Source organism: Cyanistes caeruleus, chromosome Z (genome assembly GCF_971803275.1).
Source record: "Cyanistes caeruleus chromosome Z, bCyaCae1.hap1.1, whole genome shotgun sequence".
Taxonomy (NCBI): Eukaryota; Metazoa; Chordata; class Aves; order Passeriformes; family Paridae; genus Cyanistes; species Cyanistes caeruleus.
In genome coordinates this window covers 50,425,866-50,447,170 of record NC_141732.1, presented here as the reverse complement: position 1 = coordinate 50,447,170, position 21,305 = coordinate 50,425,866, and the positions used below count along the sequence as shown (strand labels likewise).

The window sequence follows — 21,305 nt, the reverse complement described above, 5'->3', positions numbered from 1 at the left end:
CTGTTACAGTCAGAGTTAGGGGGCACAGTGTTTTATGCAGTTCAGTTCTGTGCTTTTCAGAGTCACAATGGACTCCAGGTTTGCAGGTGTGACAGCCCTACAAGCAAAGTCCTACAAGCCTTGCAGGGGTTTTGCAGTTCAGTTGCGCTGCCTTATGTTACGAGGGAAGAGGTCTCTGACTGTAGAGTTTCCTGCCATCATGTCAGTTTGGGTGGTGAGTTAACTGTATAATGAGGCTTTTATACACTGGGATGCCCCTTTTCACCTGAGTGCTGCAGCCTCTCTCTAGTGATGTGTAAGGTCTCGGGCTGTGTAACTTCAGGCTCAGTTGACACATCTGGGAAGAGACCTTTAACTTAAATGCCTATCATTGAGCTCCCTTGTGAATCCCCTAAATTTTGTAGATCATGTTGTACTGTCTTTTAAGTTGAAGTGAGGGGGTTTTTTTCTCCACATGAGGTATTTTCTGCTGGTCTGTACAACAGTGTGAAAGTGCCTCATTTCTTAAGGGCCTTTGCTTTTCTGTTATTTTTCTGGAGTTTGTGAAGGACTGACCTATGGACAGTAGGTGTCTGGAGTCCACTTCTTCTCCTCTTCCTCACTGCTTCTAATCTTCCTGCTGAAGTTTTAACATCCTCCCACCACTTCAGTTCTTTTCCGATTGCAAATAGATCATGTGAAATCAAGGACAGTTACTGATGAAAATGAATTGCTTGAGCAAATTAGTTATGAATTGATTGACAGATTGTTGGTCATTCCCTTTGGGAGCTGTACTCTTTCATTTCAGATGCCCTGTACCATTTCAGTGCTGATCTTACAATATCAATTTTTATTATATTCTGAGAAATTTTTTTTTGGAGGAGAAGAAGAGGAGCATGGAATCAGAAAAATTAATACCAAAGTAGTTTTAAAGCTTTTCTATATTTATTTTGGTGATATTCAATAGTGAAGTTTGCACAATGAAAGTTGTTCATTTTAAGAATGCCTGTATATTTTTCTTTCCATAGGGTAATTTTTTTGCCTCATCTTTATTTTTGTCTAAGATGTCTTACCTTTCAAAATTCCCCCTGGCAGAAAATTTGAATTCCGGGCACACTGAAATTAAAGAAAAGAAATCCCTGGTTAAAAGAAAAGAAAACATATATATTGAAGAAATTTTGGTATGTGCCAGAAAGTTGTTGGATGGAATAGATAAGTATAAAAAATTCATAAAAGTAAAATCATGCAAAGTTTAAATCTTTTACTTGAAACAAAATTTTGCATGCCCTTTATTTTATTCCTTTCTCCACTATCTGTTAGTGGTTGCTTTAGAAGTAGAGTTTCATTGAAAACAAAGTTTTTGTCTTTGGAATTTTAACACCTTCTTTGTGATGAGGAAAACGTGGTTAGAATTTGTCACCTCTTAAATGCTTACTCACTTTTAGCGAAGCACATGCAATTCCTTTAACCTCTGTAAAGCACAGACTTAATGTGAAACTCCAGGAAACTCCATTTGACAAGAAATGGACATTAACAGCTCTCTTTAGAGTTTTCTAATTAAAAACTTTAAAACAAATTTGAATGTATATTAAGCATTTGTATGCTTCATGTTCTGTCTCAAACAATCACAACAAATCTGTACTAAGTATTAAATCTGTATTTTTTATACCCTTTATGTTGGAGCAATTTTAAACTATTGATGAATATTTTAACTCTAGGAAACAGTTACAGCTCTACATGACATATAATCAAAGGTGTATTATTTTCTGATCTGTGATTTATTTCACTTGGTACTGAATATCATGATAGTGGAATAATTTTGACAAGAGTGTGTTCAACATGCACTGAGATGATTTACATACTGAAATTTCAAATTAAAGGCTTGGATTAATTGCTATTTTTTCTTCTGTGGCATTTTTATTGATGATATTTACTTAAAATATTATAGTTTTTATCAAAAGTCTGAATTCTTATTTTAGATAAATTTGTTCTGAATACATTGGTTCTATGTCTTTTTGTAATAATTGTACTTTAAGAGTGCACAAGATAGCCCTTATAAATCATAAGCCATATTAAAATCCCTTCATAAAGTGAATCAAAAGGGTTCTATAATTAATATTTTTTCAGTTGCAGAGTCTATGTCCTCAGTTCAGGAAAATGTTCAATTATAAGATTAGAGAAGAACAAAATGTTAGAAGTACTTATACTTTCAGATACAGGGAAAGCCCTTTGATATCTTGTAGGTTCTGGTGATAGATTAATTCCTTGTCTTAATTATCTCAAATCAAAATCTGAATCTGAAAATGACTGTCTCCCATCCCAGTATTAACCAGAGTTATCAACATGATGGCTACTTGTGAATTAGTCTGACTGTGATATAAATGTCAACAAAGAATGACTAAATACTGAAATAAATTTTTTCTCTGGACAGGACAAAACACAATAAAAATAAAGACAAGAAGTCTGAGCTAGTTTTGGGTAGGTATTGAAACTCTTAGCCCACATCCTGTGTGGTGAATTGTACAGTCCTGAAATACTCATTTGAATGTGTTTAGGCAGTAATTCTGCTACAAACTCCTAATCTGAACACTAAGGTGCTTGGGTTAATAACAAGAACAGCAAAAGCAGCCCCTGCAGGAGCATAGTTTTCTTTCTCTGTGAACAGATCACAGAGGTTGGGTGTGCACAGAGGAGAGGCCCGAGTCAAGAATCTCTCTCTGACACCTGGTCAGGAACCAACATGCAGACTATTTCAGGAACAAAATCTATAAACTATGCAATACTACTCTTGCATTATTCTACTTATGTGGCTTACAGTAAAGGCACAGTTTACCTTTTATTTGGAAAGAATTGTTTCACTGCATAATATCTCACTCTAACCATAAAATCCCTCCTAGGACAGAATATTTTTATATCCTTTTTATCAAATAAGCATGGCAGTTTTATTTTGTAAAATACAGAATGAACTTTTGAAATAAGCAATTATTTTCTTAGAACTAGCAAGCTGCAAAATGTGGTTCAGTTAGCTGAATGTTATATTTCAAAGGAAAAGTCCTGAGTGTTATGAAATAATGTTATTCTAAACTGCCCAATAAAAAATCTTCAGTAAAAGAACATCTTGACTTTTTTTTTTTCCCAGTAGAGCTGTCTTCATTGAAAGACAGAGAATCAAAGAAAATACTGTAGTATGAAATCAAATGTAATTCAATGTAACACTGAATACAATATATATTTATTTAATTACTGTGATGTAGGTGGGCTTGTCAATTGCAAAATACATTCTGGTTTCACAGCAATAAAAAATCATACAGATAATAAAAAAGTCTAAACTTCCATAGTATGCAAATTTCTAACTCATTTTAAAATAGCACTTTTTATTTCTGTGGCATCTTCTTGCTACAAGTCTTTAATAAAATTTATAAGCAGTAAATATTAAAATATTGTAACATCCCCATGAACAATATAATGTATCTTAGATGACTACCAACCCACAGAGTGCTAAAATAATTCTAGATAACTTATTCTGTACTGCACAGCTTTCAAGATGTGTGATGTACCACAGTGCCAAGAGCTGACTTTCTGTTTTTGTGTAGTTTTTAACTTTCATTACACATTTTTTTTAAAGAGCAAATATGTTTCATTCTAAACTGCTATTCTAGGCCGTTCAGTTATCTGTCAGACATATTTCTTTTGGTATCAATGACACTAATTTTCATACCTTATTGTGTTTACTTCATGGCACATGAAAAATTTAGGATCCTAAGGAGAGTTTTCTGTGTCATCCTGTATTTGTTGTATTGCAGTTTGTGTTCATGTTAAGTCCTCTTCATTCCATTTATCTATCCATCTACACTGTTACACTTGGCCTTTTAGGCTGTAGGTCTGGGACATAAATTCTATATGTGCATTTAAAATTTATTTCTTAATTAAGTGTAGTTGCCTCAACCTCTGACTTAATTTCTCACTTTAACCCTTCCAATTATCCCCCTTCTCCTGGGGAGGGAAGGAGTGGGTGAGCAGCTCTGCGGTGCTTAGTTGTCAGACAGGTTTAAACTGCACTTATTTTGGTGCCTAGTATAGGGCATGGAGGGTTTGAGATAATAACAGATTTGACAAAAGTGAATGAGAGGGGATTAATATCTGTAAATGGTTGCTTGTAATGGTATTAACTCATCTGTCCTTGATATTAGCTTATCTGGTCTGCCATGCTCCTTTTCTTTTTGTATATAATAAAGATTGTCTTTTGCATTTTCCTGTGCTCTGTGGAGCTTAGAGATGCTTTGCCTGGGAGATTTATTGCTAAAACCCTTGTTTAGAGTTTACCCGGTATTTTGGCTCTATACTGAAGTCCTTTCTATATTTCAATGATCATCTGATGGACACAATTAACAACTAGATAATTATCATTCTTTTTCTGAGAGGTGTTTTTTTTTGGCTTCTTTGAAGAAATACAGAATGACACCTTCACCATATTTTGTGATGTCTCCGCTCATTACAAGAAATTCCCAGCATCCAGACAATCCCTGGGTTGTCAAAATACTTTTACTGGCATTTCTTTACAATATCAGTTTGGATTTTTAAAGGCTAACATGCTATTTAGGAATATGACCTAGACCCGTTGGGAAGATATGCCAGAGAATATGGGCAGATATCTGGAAAGGCCGCCCCCCTCCACCCCAGCCAGCTATTTGGATCTTCATTCCTGAGCAAGTGCAGAACCTTGACAATATGTTTGAAAAGAGAGGCCTTGGCTATTTCAGAGAAGCCCATTTTACTGCACTGTGCCCAATCAGCACCTGCCAAACATTGATCAATGCCATTCAGCACTTTCAAGAATGAAGGTCTCTGAACCTGAAAATATCAACAGACACTGTGGCTAAACCAGAGACCCAGCCCTTCACTATATCAGTTACACCTGTAATTAAGAAGAAACAACACAAGTGAGGTCAGCTTGTTTAAAAAGGGATGAAGAGGCTTCTTTGAAGAGAGAACAGGAGATATAACAAGAAGTGACAGTCAATTCTGCAGCAGAGAAGTCACAAGAACAGAAGGAGGAAGTAACTGAAATATTAAGTGAGGAACCACCCAATCCCTGTTCTTAGGTGAGTTTTGAGATATGTGAAAATATTTCAGCTGTGAGCTAGGCAAGCAAATTCTGAGCTAACTACTCCAAAGCCGTGGTGTTGGGGTCAATAGGAAAGAATTTAAGGGTTAGAAAGTCTGGCAGTTGTAATCTCTTGCTAGGGATAAAGCCATTGGCAAAGAGATTGGGACAAGAGCATGAGTTCTCAGCTACTTTTCAAGTGTGAAGGACAGGTATCCCTTCAAAGAAGATTCTGTAAATTCTTAAAGTAAATGAACTAATATTGAGGAAGGTATCCAGTACCTGAGGGAATTACTTGACGTGGAGGTATATCCTATAATGCTCTCAATGACCACCAGGTATCCAAAAGCCTGGATGAAGTCTGGGCCATGTGGCAAAAGTTTATAAGAACTTCTGTGGTGTCCTAAACCAACAGACTGCTAATAATGAGCTGGATAGGCACAGAACCTATGGATAGATTGTCCAAACAACTCCATGAATATGAGAACAATCTCACTTCCTTACTTTGTACCTTGTACCTTGACTGTAGAGAAACTGATCCAAATATTGTCTGAGCAGCTCAAGGAGAAGTGTTCTTCATGCACACTAGCCAAGGTCTCAACTATTAAGAGTCAGCCTTTCTCTACTCAAGGGAGAGGCTACTGATGACATACGCTGTGTGTAACCCCCTGATCCTTCCTGTGTGACTGGGGAATGACATGAAGAGGTGGGGTGGTCAACCTAGCTGAACGCTAGAAGCTCAGATACAAGAAATGCAAATTTAAAAAACAGCTAAGAGGTATCCATCCAGGAAAATTGCTGCTCCAGTTAAGCAGGGTAGAAGGGCTTACCATGATGTTGACCCTGATGAAGGAACTTCTGATTTGCAGTTACAAAATTCAAGTAATAAGTGCTCAACCTGGAACAGAGGGCTCCTTCCTTTTGCCAGGAGGAGGAAAGGGAGAACTGGATTTATTGGAAAATGCAAACACTATGTAAACATGTATCAAAGATATGAAATGCCTGATGCAAAATCAATTGTAGAGCATGATCTGTCTAGGCTAGGCCATGTTGCAAGCTTCTCATACATTCTGTATGATAAAACCACACAAGCAGGGACTTGTAGAACCTTATCAAGAGGCCAAATTATTTGCTACACATTTTAAAAGATGATGTGCCCTCACCAAAGCAAGCCATCCTCAGTTTCTCTCTGACGACAAGGTAGAGCCTTCAAGAAAATAAAGGACAATAACATAGGAGTAAGGTTAAGAACCCGGAATACAGGTAAACTATGATGATTTACAGAACAAAAAAGGAGGAAAAAGAGGCTGAATTGCATGAAGGACATGCACTAAAGGGATAGTGTACCAAGTTTTTTATATTCTCTTTATTGATAGATCATCTTCCTTTTCCAGTGTATCTCTCTAAATCAGAGAGATACATATTAAATGGGTAGACTGGTGGATGAGGGATTGGTTGGTGGCTACATACAGAGTTCAGTGTCTCAATGTATAGACATGGATCAGTGACAAGTGGTGTTCCTCATAGGTCTGCACTGAAACCTATACTATTGAATATCTTCATCAGTGACATTGAAAATAAGTATATTTCCAATCCAAAGGAATTGAGGGCACCCACAGAAAGTTTGCAGTGGACCAAGATGAGGTGCAGCTGAGAAGCCTCAAGGACAGGATGCCATTCAAAAGGACCATGACAAGCTCCAGAAGCAGGCCTATGGGAATCTTATGAGGTCAATTGCAAGTTGCTGACGTGGCTCAGGGCAATCTCCAGTATCAACACATGTTGCAGGGTAGATGGATTAAGAGCAACTCTGCCCAGAAGTTCTTGGGGGTGCTGGTGGAGGAGAGGCTGGACATGACCCAGCCATGGGCACTCCCAGCCCAGAGAGCCAAACGTGTCCTGGGCTGCATCCAGAGCAGCGTGGGCAGCAGGGCCAGGGAGGGGATTCTGCCCCTCTGCTCTGCTCTGCTGAGACCCCACCTGCAGGGCTGCATCAGCTCTGGGGCTGGAAGTGCACTGCCCAGCTCAGGCAGTAGCTGTGTTGAAGCCCTCTGGAGCCCTTGAGAGCATCTCTCATAAGAAGACAGATGAGAGAACTAGAGAGGTAGAGCCTAAGAAGAAAAGGCTCCTAGGAGATTGTGGATAACCCAGAAACCAAGGGGGTATCCTTTCCTGAATTATTATATGACAGTTAGGAATTTTATAACTTTGGAATTTTCAGTATTTTGTTAAATTCCAGCACCTTGACCATGTAAATAATAAATAAACCCTTTATTTATTTTATTGTTTTCCGTCTATGCTGAACCCTTTCTTTTGCATTGTCTCAAATGTATTTTCCAAGATGATCATGTCCTTTGCAAAGGACATATAATTTATTTTCAGGAACACTTCTCCTGGTTGATCTGTTGATCTGTTTCTCCACTAAATGAAAAAAAAATATTCAACATCTAGTATTTTTATTTCCTAGGAAACTGCACTCAGTAATTAGATGCTATTGGGGTAAAGAAAGGTTGTCTGTTTTTCATTTAGATATGGTAAATGAGTTGAACTCTTCTGTTTTTATCCTGTTAGGTATTTTGCTATTCTCAAAATAACTTTTGTCTTTTGCAGAACTGAATTGGAGTATAGCACAACACATAAACTTTTTTTCCTAACATGACTTCAGATGGAAATAAATTTTTTATATGTAGCACCACATAGAGGCTGGTGAAAGAATTCAAGTACAAAGACTTTAATTATGAGACAAAATTATCATGTGCACATTTCAGTGTCAACATTAATTGCATCTATATTTTTTCTCTGTTTAAATATCGTGACACAAAAATATGTATTCTGTTTCTGCATAAGTGTAAATAAAGGAGCATGCTAAATACAGTGACAAAATAAAGTAGACCCTGAAATATTTAGACAATATACAATCTGGTTTCAGTTGTCCTTAGTCTGTCTTTACTTGCCTTTACTTGTCAAGTGAAGCTGTCATGAGGATGGAAAAGCACTCTGTGGCACACACATAAGATGCTGGTTTCTTTCCAAAATTCTGCACATTTGACAGAAAAAATATGGTTACATCTAAAGGGAAAGTAGCTAATTCTTTAACAGAAGGCAGAGATAAATGTAAAAATGTTATGAGATACAGATAGAAGAAGGGTTTCTGTATTTGTGAAAGGGTTAACAAGCCTCTCCTCTTTTGTGACTATGCAGTCCTTAGGAATAATCCTTCTCTTCATATTCTCTATCACTTGGATCAGAAAGTTGTCACCAGTTCTCTCCAGAAGCCTCCTGGCTTGCTTTCAGTTAGCTGTGCTGTCCATCCAACAGATACTGATCTGGTTCAATCCCCAAAGGGGATCAGGGCCTGTGAATATGAGACTGCTTCCAGCTGTCTGAAAAAGGTCTCATCTATTTTAGTTCCTGACCAAGTGGTCTATGGCAGACATCCACTATAATGCTCCCTATACTCTTCAACACCTTTATCCTTACCCAAAAGCTCTCATTTACTCATCATCTATCACCAGACAGTGCTTCTTGCACTCCAGCTGCTCTCTCACATGAAGGAAAATTGCCCATCCTTGTGTTTCTAACAAGTTCTTTGTAAAAATCCTTTATACACTCATTATAGTACTCCAGTGGTGGTTATAATCCCATAACATTTCTGTGATCCCAACAAATTAAGTCATAACCCTGCAACTCCACAGAGATCTCTAACTCTTCATGATTGTTCTCAATATTTCAACCATGTACAGGCACTTCAAAAAAGTCATCTCAGCATACTGATTTACAGAGAAGGCCTGTGGGTTTCCCTGGTAATGATGCTATGAATCTACTTGCTTACATGTAAATGTTTGAGATGACTCTGCTTAAGCCCTGCTTTGCTGACCATGTATTCCCTTTTTTCACACAAGCCCAGGACCTTTGATTGCTGACCTTGTTTGTCACTCCCTCACATGGCTGTTGCTCCTTTCTTTCCTCGTGTTTTGAACTCCTTCCTATCTAGACAGACAACTTGACTAGGCTCAGGAGCAGAGCAGAAGAATTCTGCCAGTGGTGACTACTCCAGTAGAGGTCACCCTCTTTCTGTACTGCCTGAAACTTGCTGTCACCAGCATCCTTTCCCTTTAGCTGCTGGAGACCAGATGACACCTCCTCACCTAAAAGTTGCCAGCAATGAAGAGAGCGAAGAGAGAGACACAATCATCAAACAGCAGGTTTTAGAACAATTTCAGAATCTTCATCTTCATCCTCCCCTTTCCACAAGGAGCAGGAGGTGGGGGAAGTACCTGCTTTGCTTTTATTTCCGTGTTTGGTCACCTTATAATGGAAGCAAAACATCCCAAATGCCACATGCAGGAGTTAGTGTGCTTTAGCTCAGTGGATTTCAAATATTCTTATGTAAGGAAAAGGAAGATCTTTAGAGGTATGTATAGGGAAAGAAGATGGGAAGATGGACCAATAATTGGTGATATTTTCTGCATCATTGTCTGCTTCTCTTTCAAGAAGGCCGTAAAAGCCATGAGTCAATGCTACTGTGTCCAGGGACAATCCATAATTTCCTGAGACCCTTGCCCATTGTAGGATTTCAATGCTACCAGACTGAGTCATCTGTAAAATGTTTTTGTGTGCAGTGGCCATTTTCTGAATGCCATGGTTTGCTATTTAGTAATCCACAGATGGCCACTGCCTTGCCCCTGCAAGTTTCAGTCATGTTGGTGCTGCATAAACTGCAAGATCTGGGGACCTTATCAGGTGTGGTTGTTTCAGGTATCTGATGTGCACAAAAGCTCCCATGATGGGGTACAACAGAACATCCTTACTGCTCCTTTCATCCACTGAATTCTCCTTACCAAGTGATAAATAACTCATCTATGCAACTTACCTTCAGTACAACTTGTAGAACTGGGGCTTGCAGGTTTGTAAATGGCTTGAAAGATTACTCCTGTATGGAGTGAGCTCAACACATAGCTTACTATTACATGGATTTTTCCATTCTTAATTCTACTCCAGAAGACGACTTGGACACAAGTACCTCACTCCTTTTCAATCCCAAGCTCTGACTGGCAAATCACCTACGTTCAGAGCTGAGTATAACTGCCTGGTCCTTGCTTTTCTGTTCATAAAACAGAAAGGAACTACCAACAGAGAAAACTTAATGATCATATTTGAAGATTACTTCTTTTACATTCTTTCAATCTATAGATGCCAGAATACAAAGTACCAATTCAAACTGTAAATCTCTTGTAAACTTGCAAAGCTATAAGGAGCTTAGTCTCTCCTGTAGACTTCTTTGCATACAATGTGTTCTCACTTATAATAGGAACATTGTTAGCAATTAAAAAAAAAAAAAAAGAAAAAATAAATACTCATACTAAGAATAATTTTAAAATGACGACATACAAAGAGCCTAAATATTAAGCACTGGTCAAGATATTGAATCAGTATTTGTGATATATGTCCTAGAAATAAATTTTAATTGTGATAAAGATCAGAAGAGGACTGGAACAATAAAAAATTCCTTTCCCTTCCCCTTCCGTTTCCCATTCCCACTTTCCTGCAGTATAGCAACTTCCACAACCAACAAATCCTGTCTGATTAGAATATCAATAATCATAAGTGATAATGTTCTCTAAATTAGTAACACAGAAAAAAAGGAAAGAAAAAAACCAAACCAAACATTACACTCAGTAGCACTAACCTGTACATGAGAACCTCTAAGAAGGAAGAAAAACTTCAGGAGAAATGTGATGGAATAACATTTCACGAGATTTCCCAATATATAGTGGCAAGTATTTTGCCTGTGCCTTTGCACTTAAGAACACAAAGGTATACATATTATCCAGGATTTTGCTTATTTTTTAATTTAGTTGTCAATATTTGACTTTAAAAATACAAATACTTTCAGGTTGCATTTTATTTTTTACAATCTGTTTTACATATTAACAATCTTCTGTTTGTTTGGTTTTTCTCCTCAGAAATTTCTATTAAAATAAAAATAATTTAAATAGATAATGTTTTTATCAAAGTCTGAACTTACTCAAAATATAAGATAAATTATTTTCATTGTATAAAATTATATAAAAAATATTTTAAAATACTTTATGCATAAGCAACAGTCATAAAATTTTAAGCTTTGTGATGCCATAGTAGACCTAGTAAAAAAGGCTATTTGGCTCTCCTTTTAATTTTCTCAAATAAATGTTTTTCTTTTCCATTGCAGAATATCTTTATTGTATGAAGTTTTATCTTTTATTCACTTACAGTTGTATAAAAGTAGAACTTTATTTTCTTAAACTGATGATTGCCTTATGATTTCAGATAAACACAGTATGCTCTTTATTCACATAATAACTCATGATATATTTTCACAGTGTGATTCTGGATTACTTTGTGTCACTTGATCAGTCACTCAGTAAACTGGTCTGCTAATGTCATCATCAGAGACCTTTCACTGCTGTTTTCCAGCTTCAGAGTATGTAACTCCTTTCCTGGTTCATAGCTATTTCTCTCTCTCTCTTTCTCTCTCTCTCTCTCTCTCTAAATCTCTCCCCTTTCTTTTCTTTAGTTCCTTTTTATTTTCTTTCTTTCTGTTACTTTTCTCTTTCTTTTTTCTCTTCTCATCATTTCTCTTTTCATCATTTCTCTCTTCATCATTTCTCTTTTCCCTTTCCCTTTCCCTTCCCCTTCCCCTTCCTCTTTTTTTTAATTCCCCTTTTCCTACAACCAAAACTTGATTCTGTTTCTCCAAGATGGTGAGAATCATGTTTAAAGGCAACATATCTTCAGTACCATGGCTTTTTACAAGACATTTTTTATTTGACATGTATCAGTTACGATCAATCTCTTCTTTTTGTCTTTAATCCATGCTTCACCACAGGAGCCTTTGGTCCTGTTATCCAGAGATGTGTGTCTATGATCATATCTAATTTGGAGTACTCTTATAATAGATATTTAAACTGGAAAATAAGTGTCTTGTGGAGGAAATCCTTCACACAAGACACTTCAACTATGATCGAGTTTTTTGACAGGATGTTTTCCTGACCAGTCAGAAAGAGAAAAAGGGAGACCTGAATGGGGAAATTGACTGCTTGATATGGTAAAAGACTTTAAAATTTTTCAACTTCTCAAAAGCAGCCAATAACTCTGGTACCTCACAGAATCTTATCTGTAACAATCTCAGAATGAGCTGCAAATTCGAATAGGTGTCTTCTATCATTAGTTGCTGGCAGAGCAGTCTAGAGTTAGAGAATTTGTTTTACTGACAGCCAATACAAACCTCCACTCACTGGTTCATCAGTGGTGGAAAATAAACCACCATTTATTTATATGAATGCTTACATAAACACTTGTCTCCTCCCCATTTATAAAACTTCCTGCAATTTGTCTGCAGGTTATGCCTGCACCTTAGGTGGCAGACAGCATAGGCAGTGAGCTTGTGTGTCTAAAAGCTTCTTCTGTCTTCGGTCAGAATTTCATGTCCTTTGGTCCACCAGGGATGTTCTTCCCCCAGCATGGGTCAGTCACAAGTCCACTGGGGATATCTTGCCCTGGCAAGGGTCACACATGGACATGGTCTGTCTGAGGGGATGTTTTGGAGGGTTAATATTGATGCTGTCTAAACTTCTTCTCCTATCCAAACATAATCTTCAAATTTTAGCCATAGAACCATGATATATCTTCATGTTCTAAACTAAGGAGCTTTTTTAGCTGATTTTACGTGGAGACACCTTCCAATTAAATAGTCCTATGAAAAAAAATTCCAAATAAAAGTTGTTTCATTTACAAGACATTTTTGCTTTAACAGTATGTTCTTACAAGTTTTTCTGCTTCTTTTCTTCATAAAATCCAGCAATACTAATGAAAATATGGTTAGAAAGGGACAGGGTTTGTGCTTTTTAATATTCTGCTTTCAGCCTATATTATACACTAAATTCCTCTCATTTCTTCTGTGATTCACCAACAGCATTTTTTGACACAATGATGTACCCCTAGAACATTACACAGTTATCCTTAATGCTACCTGATATGATAACAACTTCATTAAAATGCAATTTTTCCTAGCTTTGTAATCAACTATGTATCACTGATCTGCTTCTATTGAAGAGCATTTCCTTGATCTTTAGATCATCCCTGTTGTCATGGCATAACTAATTTTTTTCCAGATATGCAGGTTTATCGTCTTGGAAAAACAGACTTGGAGGTGAATAACAAAAGCTGGTATATCTAATAATTTGGTTAATTTTTAGCAAAGATATTTCTCCTTCAACTTTTATCTACAGACCTTTTCTTTTTAAATAAGACTGCGTGATATAAAGATGCTTTCCTTTGTAGTAATACTTTATACTTTCTACATCATCATTGTAAAAACTGTCAAGCTATTAGATTATTAAATATATTTTTTCAATCAAATATATTTTTCAATCTTGGTAGACAAGCTGGGTAGAGTTTTTAGGAATATTTGTGAGACTTTGGTGACTTTCTATCTGCTGAAACTCCAGCTGGAAATGCCTCTGCCAACATGTGAGGTGCAGCAGAACAGAAGGCTCACCTCTTTTTCATTCACAGTGGTACTCATATAATAGTTTAAAGGGGTTTTCATTTCAGCTTGTTTCAGTTTCGTGTTGAAAGGGGAATTTTCAAGGAGAGCATAATGGATAATATTAACAGAAATACCATTTCAGGCAATTAAAAAGTAATTGTCAAAACTCTGCGTTGGTAGACCTTATTCTCGTCTACAAGTGTGTTTGACCCACTTTGAGATTCTGCTTCTTTTTAAAGAAAATATATATTAAAAATTAATGTCACTTTTCCATAGGAATAAAGCCAGACTGTAAAATCATCAACAGAATCACAAACACCCCAAATCCAAGTCCTCAGGAAGCAGCATAACTCTCTAGTGAATAATTCAGATTAGAACACTAGGTACTTTTACCCCAGCTAGATGAAGACTCCCAGTGCCATCACACACGATTTTTGGTGCTGTTTAAAGGATTTGGTTTCAGCTACATCTGATGTGCCTCCAGGCTAAGTCTTCTGTCACTCAGCTCCTACTAAATTCAGTGTCCTGAGAGCAGCTGAAGGGAATGCATAATTCTTATCATTATAGGATTGTCATCAACCAGTGTTGTCATCCAAGCTGGTGTAAACATGAAGGTTTTGGCTTTTATGATGACACAACCTTTGAGACTCATGGACTGTCACAGACAGATGCAATAGATCTGGCAAAGTGGGCCAAAAGCACTTTTTTCAAGAGGCAGGAGAGCCTGGTTGGAAGAGTTTTACACTAGGAAAATGGAAGAACAAGACTGTAAACCACAGCCAAGAAGTAAAGAAGTACACAGTAGAAAAGGGTGGAAAACAGAGGGTGAAGAGCAATGCTAAAAAGACCTAAAGAATGATGAAACAGGGCAGAAGGGAAGCAGTTTCAAATACATGCCCACAAATATGTGCAACCTGGATAAAAAAGAGATGTGACTAGAACTCCAGATACAAAACTGGGATGTTTGAAAAACCAAGGTAAGGTAAAACAGCTAGCACAACTGCACTGAGTTATATATAAGTTCTTCAAGAGGAACAGAGTAAGGAAAGAAGCTGCCTTTCTGTTAAGGAACATCTTGAATGCCTGGCTCTTCTCTCTGACATCCAAAAAAGGCAGTGTGGGGTCTCATATGGTCAGGTCAGTAAGGATAGCACCGTTGTGTCCACCCAACCAGGGTGTGGAGATGGACAAGCTTCTTCAAACCATAGCAGGAAGTATCTGTATCGCAAATCTCAGGTCTCCCTGACATCTGTAGGCAATCCAGTGCAGTAGGATTCAATCACTCAAGATTCCCAGAAGCTGCTGAGGTTCTGGAATTCACATTCATCATGATGTGGAAGGAAATGAAGTTCAATCTACTGCTCGGTAAACAGAGGGACAAAGACAAGGTTGTGGGTGTGATAATCAGTAGCTGATTTCTCAGTAGTAAGCATGATATAGCAGAAAAGTTAAGAAACATGATCTAAACTAATTTAATCTTCCAGAAACCATGACAATGCCAGAACAAATAGTGCAAAGGTATGTGTTAGTTTGTTAAGGCAGCTGACCTTTTTACTGTGAAAGATTGCCAAGTGATCACATAATTAGAATGATGTGCTGAGATCATGGTTTTCAAGATGTCTTGGAAGCCACATAGGATTTAGAAAAGTTAAATAATTAAGAAAATATGCAAATAAAATAAAATAAAGTTTCATCTTGGAAGAAGGACTTCTTAAATATACCAATCAAACCAAAATTCTGATATCCATAAGGTACTAAAATAGCAGCCCTACTTTCTTGCACTGTATGTCCACACAGTATGTGTTGTATTTTTAATAACTGTTATTTTAACAGCAAGGATTATTCCCTTGAGATCACATCCGAATCACATGATATGGATTTTCATTTTCTTTTAGTGCATTTCAACCTTTTTCTAAGTGAAATGAACTGTGTTGACTGCTATGTATGAGATGTAAATTTTCCATCATACTTTTTGCACCAGAAATGGGACATTTCATTTTGAACCAGAGACTGTAGAAGAGGTATAACATAGAGGATGAAATAAAAAAACCCTATATATATATATATATATATATATATATATATATATATATATATATATACATCTCATAAAATGTTAATTCATTATCAGTAACTAAAACATTTGGTAACTGCATCAAAACAAGTAAGATCCCTCAACTTGCATCAAAACAATTGATCCCTCACTTGACTCAACATGCTGCTTGCCAATAGAGAACATACTGCCTTCTGTTACTAAATAAAAAGGCCACATATAACTACAGTGATTTGGAAGGAAATATTAAAATACCAGCTCAAAAAACAAAAAAACTAAAGTAAAATACTTGGAAATGCAATTATTTGTGCTTACATACCAATACATCATATCCGTATAATAAATGTTCAACTGTTTGTGGTAAAGTATCAAAAGTGTTAAAAATCTAAAGAATTGTAGAATGCTTTGGTTTGGAAGGGAACTTTAATGATCATACAGTCCAAACTCCCTGACACAAACATCAATATCTTTCACTAAAACAAGTTGCTAAAAGCCCTGCTTAGTCTGACTTTGAAAACCTCCAATGATGGGACATGCACTTTCGTGGGCATGCTGTTCAAGTGTTTCGACATCTCCATTGTAAAAAATATCTTTCTTGTATCCAAACTAAATCAATTTTCAGTATGAAACCATTACCCCTTGTCTTGTCACTACAAGTTGTAATAAAAATACTCTTTCAATATTTCTTATAATCCTTTCTTTAAATAATGAAATTTTAGGATGGGTGCTCTCTCTAGAGCCTTTTCCAGTCTGAATCCTCTTACACTTTTTTCACTACAGAGATGTTCCAGCCCTCTGATAATTTTTGTGGTCCTCCTCTAGACCCTCTCTAAAAGGTCCATATCATTCTTATATTGGGTTGGATGCAGCACTTCAAAATGGGTTCTCACAAGAGCAAAGCAGAGGCAGAGAATCACTTCCCTCAATCTCTTGGCCATGCTGCTTTTAATAAAGCCCAGAATACAGTTGGCTTTTTGAGCTGCAAACAGACCTTGCCATCTCATGTCCAATTTTTCATCCACCTCCTGTACCTCCTCTGCAGACCTGCTCTCTAGCAATGCATCAGTCTCTCTGTACTCATAAAGGTCATTGACTCATTCTGGAGCAGGACCTTGCACCTTGGCTTGTTGAACCTCACAAAGTTCTTGTGGGACCACTTCCCAAGCCTCTGCATGCCATCTCTTTCCCTAGGCATATCAATGGCGCCACTCAGCTCAGTGTGATCTGCAGATGTTGACGGTGCACTCAATTCCACTGTCTGTGTTGGTTCCCCTGGTTTTGTGTATATTCATGTGCCTCTCATGGTCTTGAACCTGATTTTTCTCTTCCAATCTTCTTTCCCCCAGTCCCTGGATTAAGGTTCAGAGCTGATTACCAATGAAAACAGAGGAGAAAAAAGTTGCGGAGTACCTCACTCTTCTTCATGTCATTGTCACTTATTTTCCTATCAACAGGAAGAGTAATTTCCTTAGTAAAGACTAAATATTTACTCATGTTGACACCCAAACAGAATTCAGGATAGAATTTAAACTGTTGGATACAATGCTATTCTCCATATTCTCTAAGAGAGTACTTTTACCTTCACAGGGTGGACACAGATTCAGGGGCAGGGAAGGTTTGACTAGGAAGATGCTGCAACACAGGTGCAAAATAGGGTATGTTCACTGACAACTCAGCTACAGCAATTCCTTCCTCTACAGTGAATTCAACTAAAAGACTCAAGACTGTAGACATAAGGTTTTGATTTTGTAAGCATCCCTACTAACAAAAGAATGAAATCCAAACACTATTTCACAATATCTATACACTTTAGCTGCAATTATAACATAACTTTAAAAACCTTTTTCATCTGGATTGGAAGATATATTTATGAAGTTATGCTTATTTCTGTTAACAAAACACTCAGTTTTTTCCTTCTGACGTTCCATGATTATAGACTACATATAGTAAGTATTATAAATATATTATTATATATACTACTATATATAGTATTATTTGTTGATATGAGAAATATACAGCGTTATTTATCATGCAAGAATTGATTTACATAAACATTTTAGTTTTGGTCTCTTCTGATGTCTTTTTTTTCGGGCCATTATCAAACCTCTTTTTTCTTTCTTTTTCATAGTTAAGTCCCAAAAGAAATTAAATTCACTTTTTCCTTTTGGTATTCTTGACTAGAAATCAATTTGCTTGTTTTTATGAGAGATGATGTCCTTGAGTGGAATGAGCACAGTTCATCATTCTGCTCCCCATTGAACTCATGATCTTGAAGTATTCTTGGCCACAATGACAAATCCCACATGGTGAGATTAGAAGATAATATATTGATAGTAATCCATTTTATGTATTCAGTCTTGATGAAGACTAATCTAATTACACCTCCACTGAAAAACAAAGGGTTTTGTTTCTTTGGGTTTTTTCCTTGTTGAATTATTATTATAATTATTATAATATTCCAGGTGGCTTTCCAATCTGACTATTGCACTGGAAACAATAATAGAATTATTTTTAGTCTTCATTTTTTTTTACTTTTTTGGCCAGAGTGTGTTTGAAATCTCTTTATGCCGTTCATATATTTGACATCTTCTAAGGCTAACATAGAACTGAATTCATTATAAAAATAGCCTCAAGCACATCCATTTCACAAAGAAGCAGAATCTGAGCATTTTTTTCTTAATATTAGGCTTAATAAATTACTTCAATTCTTGTCTAAAACAAACACAGCTCCTTTGTCTGAAATATATTTTATTATTCATTGCATCTTTAAATGTTGTTTTGGAATGACAGTGCAAAAACAATTTTGCACAATTTTGCTGCTAATTAAAAAAAAAAGTTAGAGGTTTGAATACTCAATATCTCTAAAAGTCATACCTTCAGTGTTGTTCAGGGAAACAAGTAGAACAACTTATGGAATGAAATTAAAGCAGACTGGGATAAAAAGCAATCATGGTTAACCAGGCTCAGTTCTATCACCGAGGAAAGAGTGCTCACCTTCCACCCTGAAGATGACCTCAGTGTGGGTAATCATTACTGCAGAGACCTCTTTTGTGGAAAATAAGTCAGATATTATCACAGGCATAAAACAAGGATCTTTCCTTGAAATGCCCTTTCATAAAAATTAAAAAATTACAATGCCTAACTTGCTTTTCAATGAAAAACTATTTTGCATGTTTTCTTTCAGTATTCTGCAATAAACCTTTTCCATGAGATAAACTCATGACTGGTGTCAATGCCTGCCCATGTCTGTCTTAATACCTGCAAGAATTCCAATCTCCTACTCCAGCCATCACATGACCCCAAAAAAACTCTTAATGTTTAATATCTACAGTGAACATGTATAATTTCTTCCAGTGTTCAGGAGTTTTAGACCTAATGTGACATTTACACAAAATATTACACAAATGTAATAAAAAAAAAAAAAAAAGAAAAAAAAAAAAGTAGTTGGGCAATCAGAAGTTTTAATCAGCAGTTTTAATCAAAAGTTTTAATTTTAAGACTCTTTCAAATATTTTGTGATCAAAAATGAGACAGAGCTTAAACAAGCTTCAATATTTTTTCTCCAAATCAGATATGTTCTGAAAGCTTTAAAATAAGATGATATGAATTTACAGGAAATTTTATCTGGCATTGGATTCTGCTTCTCTTTAGTTCAGCATAAATAACTTTTACAAATATCTCAAAATATTAGAGAAAAAAAACTCTTTTTTCCTGTCTTAGTTTACATCAGGGAATATTTCTACCTAGTTTCAAACTTTACTCTTCACAATTTGTTTTACCTTTTATATTCTTATCATTTGCAATTTAATAGTTTGGTATTTCAGTGTTTATGAATTCTGGTGGTTTGCCCAAACAAGTTTTCCATTTTTCAGGTCTCTGGGAAAAGGGGAGTGTCACTCTGAGAGATGGGAGCATCTAGGAGAAGGTATCACATGCAAAGTGTGTGGGATGGCTGAATGCAGGTAAGACTGTGCTGATGACAGGTGCTAAATTGACACCCTTGTAACAAGTAACATGCCTGAGTTTTTGCTTACACTTGGATTTGAAAATTAATAGGGCTTCACTGTCTTCTTACTTGGTTTCCTGATCATTTGTATCATAAACTGTTTGTGAAAGAGTGTTTGCACACATTATGTTGTCACTCAGATTTGGGCTTCTGCTACACAGGCCTTGAGCAACATGCCTGTTGGAGAACAAAAAACAGAAGATTATAGGGGGGACTGAATAGAAACAGTTATTTTGTTATTCTTGCTCATGTTTGGACCTGCAGAGGGCCAGTTTGGTCTCCTACTCAAATTAGATTTGCCTAAAGGACCTCAGACCACACCACTACTAACCTCTCAGTGTTGACTTTATCGTGATTCTTTGAAAAAGTACCTATTACCCAATGCCATTCTTTATGCTTATTTTAATATTCTTGTATGACTTTGCTACCTTAAGAGCACTTTTTTTCATTTGTGCATAGCTTGACTTCAATCATCATTTCTATTTTTAAATAATATATATATTCAGAGTCCTTGAGTTTATATTCTTTTTCTTCATTTTAATCTTTCTAGTTCCACAACATGGCAGTTGTACATATTTCATTCCCTTAAGATGCATAGTAATAATTCCTACACTTAATTAAAAAAAATGATAATAAATTACACTTGGTAAAGAAAATCCTTTCTGGAACTGTTTGTTAAATTACAAATAATTTTATCAGAAACATTAATCTAATCTTACTGGACCTAGAATAAAGCAGAAATATCTTTCCTAGAATTTTATTGCTGTGTAAAGTATGAATTTGTAGTATCATTGCAGCCCAAAGGAACCCAGACATGCTGAAAGGAGAAGTCTGATGAATTTTTTAATGATTTAAGTCCAATGAATCGCACTGCTTTTTTCCTAGTCATTACTTTTTTATTATGAGTAGAATATAAGCGTTGTTAACGTCAAAAAGTGTGGGAAAAAGACCACAGTAGTCTTCCTTTTCCTTTCAACCCAAACATTCCTAGCTTTAAATATGTTTCATGTGACTTTGAATAAAACTGATAAATCAAAGGATTCAAAGGATTTCCTTAAGACTAGAAGTGTGTATATGATCTTGTTTTGAGAAAAGCAATTCTACGTTTTTTAACATTCCTAAGTCAATACAGAAATTCATTATAGAAAATTGTGTCTCTTCCCCAACAAGGAAGCCTCTTTCAGAGGCTTTTTCCCAGATAAAAGCTTGGCCCATTTCTTGCTGAGACACAGACAGAAGAGAGCAGCCCTTGGTGTACTAGCTGAGCAATCGTGGCAGTGGGGACTCATCCCACAAGCCTGACACTCGACTGCTTTTTGAAAACTGTAATACTACTTGCTCCATGAGTAAAACATGCAGCTTGTGCTAAGAATTTATCAAGAAAAATCCTGCAGAGAAGGACTGGGGTTTGAGAGTTGAGAAAATGCTCAGCATGAGCTGGCAATGAGCACGCACAGCCCAGAAAGCCAATTGTGTCCTGGGCTTCATCCAGGGCAGGGTGGGCAGCAGGGCCAGGGAGGGGACTCTGCCCCTCTGCTCTGCTCTGCTGAGACCCCACTGCAGTGCTGCATCAGCTCTGGGGTCCCAAAAACAGAACAAATTGAGACAGGGAACCATCAGAATAAATTGAGAG

At 36.6% G+C, this 21,305-nt stretch overlaps 1 protein-coding gene and 1 long non-coding RNA gene across 7 annotated transcripts in view; both read left to right on the top strand.

The window, feature by feature from the left end:
• Nucleotides 1–21,305, top strand: part of TYRP1 (tyrosinase related protein 1) — a 135,416-nt gene that overhangs the window by 90,146 nt on the left and 23,965 nt on the right. For 3 of the 6 annotated variants that reach the window (XM_086867420.1, XM_086867417.1, XM_086867419.1), the window contains one exon: nucleotides 19,539–19,628. The exons of 1 other annotated variant lie outside the window; for it this stretch is intronic. The gene's annotated coding sequence lies outside the window, so the exon portion shown is untranslated. Of the gene's footprint in view, nucleotides 1–17,253; nucleotides 17,322–19,538; nucleotides 19,629–21,305 lie in introns of all 6 variants that reach the window. 2 more of the 6 variants (XM_023943606.2, XM_086867418.1) reach the window with 1 other exon arrangement.
• Nucleotides 4,964–7,998, top strand: LOC147648436 (uncharacterized). Its single transcript, XR_015280498.1, has 2 exons — nucleotides 4,964–5,081; nucleotides 6,611–7,998. It is a non-coding gene; the product is annotated as an uncharacterized LOC147648436 (long non-coding RNA).